Raw genomic sequence first — 8396 nt, 5'->3', positions numbered from 1 at the left:
CTCCCTTTTATATAAAATTGGGGGACTAAAGAAATGAGCTCTTCTAATTCAAACATTCTATAATTTTATTATTGGAATTAATCACTGTTATGGTTATATTAGTGATGAAGGAGACAATGCAAATCACAAATTATCTAAGAATCACCCTGGCTGGTGTGGCACACTTGGAATATCATCCTGTGCATGAGAAGGTTGGGGATTTGATGCCCAGTCAGGGCATATGCCTAGGTTGTGGTTTGATCCCCACAGGAGGGAACCTATCTATATGTATATCCCACATCCATGTTTCTCTCTCTCTCCCTCTCACTCTAAATATATATATATATATATATATATATATATATATATATATGAATAAATATTCATATTTTTTCTTAAAAGGATGAGGGTAAGGATAAGCAATTTTTTAAAGATACACATAAACAGGGGATTTTATTTCTTGACTATAACCCCAGGATTTCTATGATCTATTCCAATTTCAAAATATGTTCTAGAAGTTTTAAACCAATATGATAAGTCCGATCTTTTTTTGTAACTTTTCTTTGTGGTATTGAATAGTTACAACTTAGTGCCAGACATTGGAGGAGAAATAAATGTAACCTAAGTATGAAGAGGAGAATTTTCATCTATTAAAAACTGTTTAATGACAACTCAGTCATAGGCTGTGATTTCAAGGTTCCTCTGAAATCACAGCCTTGTAAAGAGGCCCCTGGGCATCAGACCAGCTGCCTGGGGCAGCTTTTCCTCCAGAGCCCCCACAAGGGGGAGAGAGAAGCCAGTCTTCTACCGGAGAAACAACTGACAGACTCAGAACCATGTTGAAGAGTGGTGTGAGAATAGTAAACTAAAGTATGCATGGGTGTAGGAGGACAGGGTGTAATAAAAGAAATACTCGCATTCAGTGCAAAAGTAAGCAAGTTCACTTCTAGAGATTTCTTCTACAGAGCATTGATTCAAATGGATAAAGCGATGCTCATTCAACACTCACTGGATAAACACAAGGCAACGTTTGAACAGACCCAAAGGAGAAATAAGGGAGTGAAGGCAGGCAAATAGGGGGAGGGGGCTAGGCAGTGAGAACAACAAATACAAAGTCCTTAGGGAGTAATTGTGCTTATTACATTAAAGAAACAGCAACTATTTGAATGTGGCTGGTGTGCAGGGAAAGAGTGACAGAGGTCAAGGTCAGAAATACAGGATGCTTGCTCACGAGGCGTTGGGGGGAGTCTTAAAGAACATGGCAAAAACTTTAGATTTTGGTGCATTAGATGGGTAGTCATTGAAGAGCTTTTAACAGAGTGGTTTTTATCTGAGTTTTAAAAGATCACTCTTGGTAGCTGTTGAAAAGTGGAAAGGCTGCTAGAAAGTGATGACAACAATCCAGATAACAGACAATGATGGTTGTGACCAGATGGTGGTGGTTAGAGGTGCTGAGAAATGGCCAATATCTGCATATTTTTAAAAAATAGAATCTGCATATATTTAAAGAGTAAAATCAACAGGATTTGCTGATGAATTTTATATGGGGTGTTAGAGAAATAGAAGTATCAGGACAATGCCAAAGTTTTAGAACTAAACTGAAAAAAAAATGAAATTGGCATTTACAGAGATGGTAGAGACTAAAATATTCATTTGCACATACTAGTAGTTTCCTATTTTCTCATGATTACAAATACTCTAAATATTGATGAATACTAGAATGACTAAATAAATTATAGTATGTCCATATTATAGAATCAATAAAATAAATTATGGCAGAACTACATATTCTTTCATAGAAAGACATCCATGACATATAATTAATTCAGTCACAAATTACAGGAGATATATATATATATATATATATATATATATATATATAATCTCTTAGGGATATTATTTATTTAGCTAATTTATTACTAATTTAGCTTATTTAGCTAATGTACTTCTACCAGAAAGCAATATGTAATTAAGTACCTTATGGATATCAAACAGAATCATGAACTCAGAGGAGAGATCACTTGTGCCTAGACTGGTCAGAAATACCTTGAAAGAAGCTCCTAGTTTCCATGAATGAAGAAGATGCTGCGGAGAGCACAGGCAGCCAATGTCAGAGGCCAGGGGAAAATTAAGCTCAAATTACTGAACTTGGAATAGAAGCAACCAACTGGTAATAAGGAATCAGCCAAGAGCACGGAGGGTGTTCCTTCATCCAAGTCTAGGGTGACCAAAGCTTGTCCCTTTTAAGTTATTCCCATTCTGCTCTTCACACATCCACTTCTGAGATGAAGACAAAAGCTACCCTCCCCTTGGCCTGTGGCCCATGCTCTGGCAATTATCTCTCTGTTCCTTTTCTACCTGCAAGTCCTTTAACAATCTGTAAGCTCACCTGCCCTTGCTAAGTCTCGGAGCAATAGATCATCATAGCCAGAAAGAAACGTGAAGACGTTTCTCTGTAGCAGGTGCTCTAGTAGAGCATAGGCTGAGAAATCAGCCTTAAGTTCTAGGCCTGCATTTCCTATTATTACTTATATTTTAGAACCTCAGTTCGTCCATCTGGAAAATGGGGTGGCAACAACATGTTAAGAATATTAATTTGATAAAGTCAACAAGGTGCTTCATATATCTGGCATAGCGTCAGACATCAAACCAGAAATGGGATGGTTATGAAAACAAGGATGAAGAAAAAGAGGTAAATGAAAATAAAGGTAGGGTTTCATTGCAGTTTTGTGTTTTGCCAACCCTTGGTTTGAAGACACTCAAAAAGAAATGGATCATTAAAAAACCAAATAAGAAAAAATGTATTTCAAAGTTGATCTCTCCTGGATCCTAATCTGTCTAAACATTTTTATCAATAGATCTCTACAATCTATTTCATAACTTGAAAATTTTTTAATTTCCCCTAATCACTTATTCAGAATCAGCTAACACCCATACTAATTTAAGTGCCATTATATTTTGATGAGAGAACCATATTCTCCTTATACTTAATGGGAAGTGCTTGTAAGGTCCTAGAATTCTTTTTCTGTACACAAATGTTTATAGCCACTTTATCTGTATTAGCCAAAAACTGGAAACCATCTAAACATCCATCAACAGGTGGTATATTCGTACTGCTCAGCAATAAAAAGGAACAAAATAGTTCATACACAACACGGACAAATCTCTAAAACATAACTCCAAGTGAAATGACTCAAACCTGAAAGACTACATGTAGGAGTCCATTTATATGACATTCTAAGTAAGATAAAGTTCCAATGATAAAAATGAGATCAGTGGTTGTCTGAGGCCAGGGACCAGGATCGACGGCAGGATCATGAAAATGTTCCTATGTCATGATTGGGGTGGTGGTTACACCACTGTATACAATTACAAAATTCAAACTGGACACTCAAATGTATTAACTATAAAATTACATACATAACAGCTTGGAGAGGAGAAATCTATAAGGCAACTCCTGCTTCCTAACAAGGAGCAGAAACCTTCTCAGTTTTAATAAACAATGACGCAATGCCAGCAAAGGTAAACAATGTCTTGGTATTTTTTTCAGTGTCGTTCAAAAAGTTTACGTTACATTCCAAAAACACTTGCCTACTTCAAATGTGAAGAGAGCACCACATTCACCTTCTGTTTCTGACTCCCAGGGCTTTGGGAGTTTCTAGCATTCCCATAAACTGCTGCTTTCCATATATCATTGGCTTCTCCTTCTCTTTCTATCATTTATTTTGCCGTGTATGTGGACTCAATTAAATGACGAAAGGCAATTTTACTCACACCTTCTATCTCCACCAAAGGTTTCTGAATAAACATCAAGAATTCGTAGAGAAACTTACTGCAAGCAGCCAAAACAGCCTTGAGATCCTCAAAATGCCGGTCTGCCCTGGATGTTCATTCGGCCTTTACGGGAACATCTAATGAGGGTCGGGGACTCCTGAAGGTACTCACACCATCATCTCTTTGGCCTGCATGGCCATGGGGTTACTGTGGACACACTGCGTCACCACATGCGCTGGGACTGACTCAGATGCCTACAAAGTTCAGACCATGGAGGGAAGGGACAGGCCACGCCCCACACGCTCTCCTTAGTGTGAGGCAGAACCAAGCCGAGCTTATTAGGCTTTCACAAAGGGCAAGGCCCACGTGTTTCGCTCCATCTTCCACTCGCCCCTGCCTGACTCCAGGTGTGAACACTTTAGACCCAAACCTCAGAATCCACCTTTCAACCTTTTTCTGATAGTCTCTACTTCGCCTCCAAAAGTAGTAAGTTCTGGGTTAGGAACTGGGCTGGTTTCTAGGGCCAGAACAATGACCATAGGAGAGGCAGGTTCTGCCCCCTGACCTTGCAGTCTAGTGGAATCACAAGTAGCTCACTGTCTCCAGTGACAGCAGCAAAGGGACCATCACTGAACACCTGCTGCACTAGGCGCTAACCTGCATCCTCACTTAACCCCACAACAGACAGAGGAAGCAGGACTCGCATTCCCTAAATTTACAGACAAGGACTGTGAAGCCCAGAGAAGGAATTTTTCTAATGCACTCGCAGGGTCAGCCGTAGACAAAAAAAATAAATAAACTTGACTGTGACATAGCTGATCAATGGTACTGTCTTGCCCACCTCTTGCCACACAGAGCCTCAGATTAGTCTTTTTCTAGTTTCCTTAAAACCACCATATGAAGAATCAGCCTCTCAGCCAAAATGGTGCTCATTAAATTTTTAAGCCAATGAGTAACATTTCCCTAAAGTTCAGTGGTTTTTAAACAACAGCACATTAGAACCGTTTGAACAGCCTCGTCAGCATAGCTCAGTGGTTGAGCGTTGACCTATGAACCAGGAGGTCACGGTTTGATTCCAGTCAAGGGCACATGCCTGGGTTGCAGGCTCAGTCCCCAGTAGGGGGTGTGCAGGAGGCAGTCAATCAATGATTCTCTCTCATCATTGATGTTTCTATCTCTCTTCCTCTCTGAAATCAATAAAAAATATTTTTTTTACAAAAAAGAACCATGTGAACAGCCGAGTAATTCACAGCTTGCTGGGCCCCCGCCCAGCATTTCATTTAGAAGGTCTAGGGAAGGGCCCCAAAACTGGCATTCGTACCAAGTTCCCCCAGGATGCTGATACTGCTGTCTGGGGACAACATTCTGAGAATCACCACTCTGAAATAAAGGAATAAGGAAGCCTTCTAGTCCATCTAATAGAAAGGGTTCAAAGTTAAGCACAGAAATCTGTAAAACTCTTCGTTACCTACTTAAAACATGGGAACAGAAAGGAGAGCACCTGAGAGACGTTCCTCACTTAAACCATTCACAGGTAGAGCAAATGAAGTTCAAACAAGTTATGAGGACCTTAATGAAAACCATGGGCTTTGGTGAGTACGGTGTGTCATTGTAGATTCATCTATTGCAACGAATACACTACTCTGGTGGGGGATGCTGGTAATAGGGGAGGCCGTGCATGTGTGGGGTCAGGGTGGGGAGTTATGGGGAACCTCAATCCCTTCCCCTTTAGTTTTGCTGTGAACCTAAAGCTACTCTAACAAAAGAAAATCTTAATTAAAAAACATTATGTGGTTCTTGATTATGACAAGTGGTAACAAGGCTAAGGCCTGGAGTCAAAAACTGTGATTTATAGACCAAAGAACACCCTTACCCCTGTGCCAGAGTTTTGTGCCTGGGGAGCAGTAAATCCATTACTCCTCTAGTGCCCAGGACGGTGGAGTGGAGGGGCCTTGGGATGGCCTGGACCCCATGAATAGCCTCTCCCAGACTAAGTCCAATTAATCTCTTGAGTTACTCTTATGCGCTGACCAACACCTATGTTTGGCAATATGTAGGGCCCAGAAATCTGCATTTCTCCTATTACACGGAATTTTGAGAAAAATTGGATGGTTGTTAACACCTTGGAACATATCAGCCATGTCCAAAACAATCCTCTCCTTTGTCATTTCTTAAGTTGTTCTCACTAGGCATTAAGTGCTGGGATCAACAACAAGCCCAGCAGGCAGAAGCACCGCTCCCAGCCCCCATCGCTCAATTTTCCACAGGGTCAATAAGCTTTGCAAATCAGACTCATATTGGATCAGTGGATATGTAATCTCTCAGATGATCTCCACTAGAAAGATGGCCCAGCAGCCAACCAATACTGAATTAATTTCCCTTAAAAACTGTATTCCACATATCTGGTCACCCCTAGTTTTCAATTAATGTGACCTAGCTTCATCCAGAGTGTCAGCTACCCCAAAATAGTTCTATCACTCAAGGGACCTGAGTCTGATCAAGCCTTAAGTAGGTGTGTGAATGTGAACAGAAAGAGGAAACGGGGAGATTAAGCAGTGTACATTAGAGGTTAAGAAACCGTTTTCCTACCCAGTTCATGCATTCATTGACCAGATGCCTATACTGTATGTGTGCTCTATGCTAGATCCTGAAATCCAGAGGAACTCAAATCACGGTACCTGCATTCATGCAGCCTACAGTCTAGTGAGCCAGAGTCTGCTCCTCAGCAGAAGCAGGAGGGAACAAGCTTGCCTTTTGTACATACATATGGGTACCCAAAACAAATAAAACCAAGCTGGGAAAAGATGAGAAATTAAAAGTTCTAAAGTAGCCTTGGCCAGTGTGGCTCAATTGGTTGGGGGTTGTCCCATGTACTGAAAAGTTGCTGGTCCAATTATTGATCAGGGCACATGTCTGGATTGTGGGCTTGGTCCCCAGTGGAGGCGTTCAGGCAGCAGCTGATAGATGTTTTGCTCTCAGATCAATGTTTCTCTCTCTCTCTCTCTCTCTCTCTCTCTCTCTCTCTCCCTCCCTCTCCTTTACTCTCTCTCTCTCTAAAAAAAATTTATTTTGAAGATCTTTATAAAAACTAAAAGTATGTCATTTTTTAAAATATTTTTAAAAGAAGTTGTCAAGTAGATGGATTTAGCATCTTCACTTTAGAAAGGAGGCACTTTGTACTCTACCTCAGCAACCTAACCCAGTCGGTGGTCCACGTTTCCCTTTCTAGCTAGGATTCGGGATAGCCCTGATCCGATCAGACCTGCAGCTGCCCAAAAATCTCTCTCCCACAAAACAACTGTGATGCCTGAGTCCCTCTGTTACTCATCCCCTCCTCTGGGTTATGCTCTTTCCCCTGATCCTTTCATAAACAGTTACCCCTCGGAAGACTTATTCCTTGAGCCAGGAATTCTCACACTTTGGTGAGTATAAGAATTTCTTAAAGCTCTTTCAAAAGTGTAGATTCCTGGGCCTCTCCCTGAGGGTGGAGATGGGGGGGAGGGGGGGGGAAGCCCATTCATCTAGAATATGGTCCAGAAAACTTCATGTAACAAGTACCTTCACTGTTTGATTCTTCTGATTCCATACAGGTGGTATTCCATTTATTGCTCAAAATAGCTGTATTGAAAGAAGGGGACATGAAGTGCAAGGAAGTCAAATAATTTGCCTAAACATACACAGCAAGGAAGTGGCAGATCAGGGTCCTAACAGAACTCCCAGACCTCCAGACCCAAGGACAATCCAAAGCTGAAAAGCTGAATGCCAGGGGCAATTAAACTCAAAACTAAGGGGAGACAGAAGGAAGGTTTAGGTTCAAAGAAAGGAAATAGTCAGCAGTGAAATCGGGAGGGGCTCAGAAGCAGGTGTTACCAGCATCTGAGTTTAGCCGAGGGCCAGTTCCATGCCTGTGCTAGGGCCAGCAGCAGTGCACGGCATAAACAAGGCAGAGCAGTTCCTACAAACGCAAAGGGAAAACACCTTGAGGTTTTACATGCAATTAATTGCAAAGACATTTCTTAATGGCAGCCTTCTCTTGCCTTCCCAGATTAATGAGTCAGAAAGGCACTGCTCTCCATAGCATCTTTAGAAGTGGGCAAGCCCCCTCCTGGGCTCACATTAAAACACAACAGAGGACCTTCAGCTAAATGCTGCAATGTCCTCCAATTTAGAAAGTCATCTCAAAGCTGTAAAAGTCTATGCACAGATTCCTTCCTCAAATCCCTTCTGGTCCCAGAAGGGAAAGAGAGGTGGGGAGAGAGAAGATGTATCATTTTGGGCAACATTTTATTTGGGTAACACTTTGGATAACACTGGAGGTAGTGAGCTCATTTGAAAGCTGGTTCTTTCTATAAAAGAAAAATGTCCTTTTTGTTGATGAATTTAGAAGTTATACAAGTAAGGAGGGTGGAGATGGAGGGGAAATAAAAGCCCAGCCAGTGTGGCTCAGTGGTTGAGTGTCGACCTATGAACCAGGAGGTCACAGTTCGATTCCCGGTCAGGGCACATGCCCAGTTTGTGTGCTCAATCCCCAGTGTGGGGCATGCAGGAGGCAGCTGATCAATGATTCTCTCCCATCATTGATGTTTCTATCTCCCTCTCCCTTCCTCTCTGAAATCAATACAAATATATATATTTTTTAAATA

Source organism: Cnephaeus nilssonii, assembly GCF_951640355.1.
Source record: "Cnephaeus nilssonii genome assembly, chromosome: 5".
NCBI classification, from domain to species: Eukaryota; Metazoa; Chordata; class Mammalia; order Chiroptera; family Vespertilionidae; genus Cnephaeus; species Cnephaeus nilssonii.
This window is presented reverse-complemented; position numbering follows the sequence as displayed.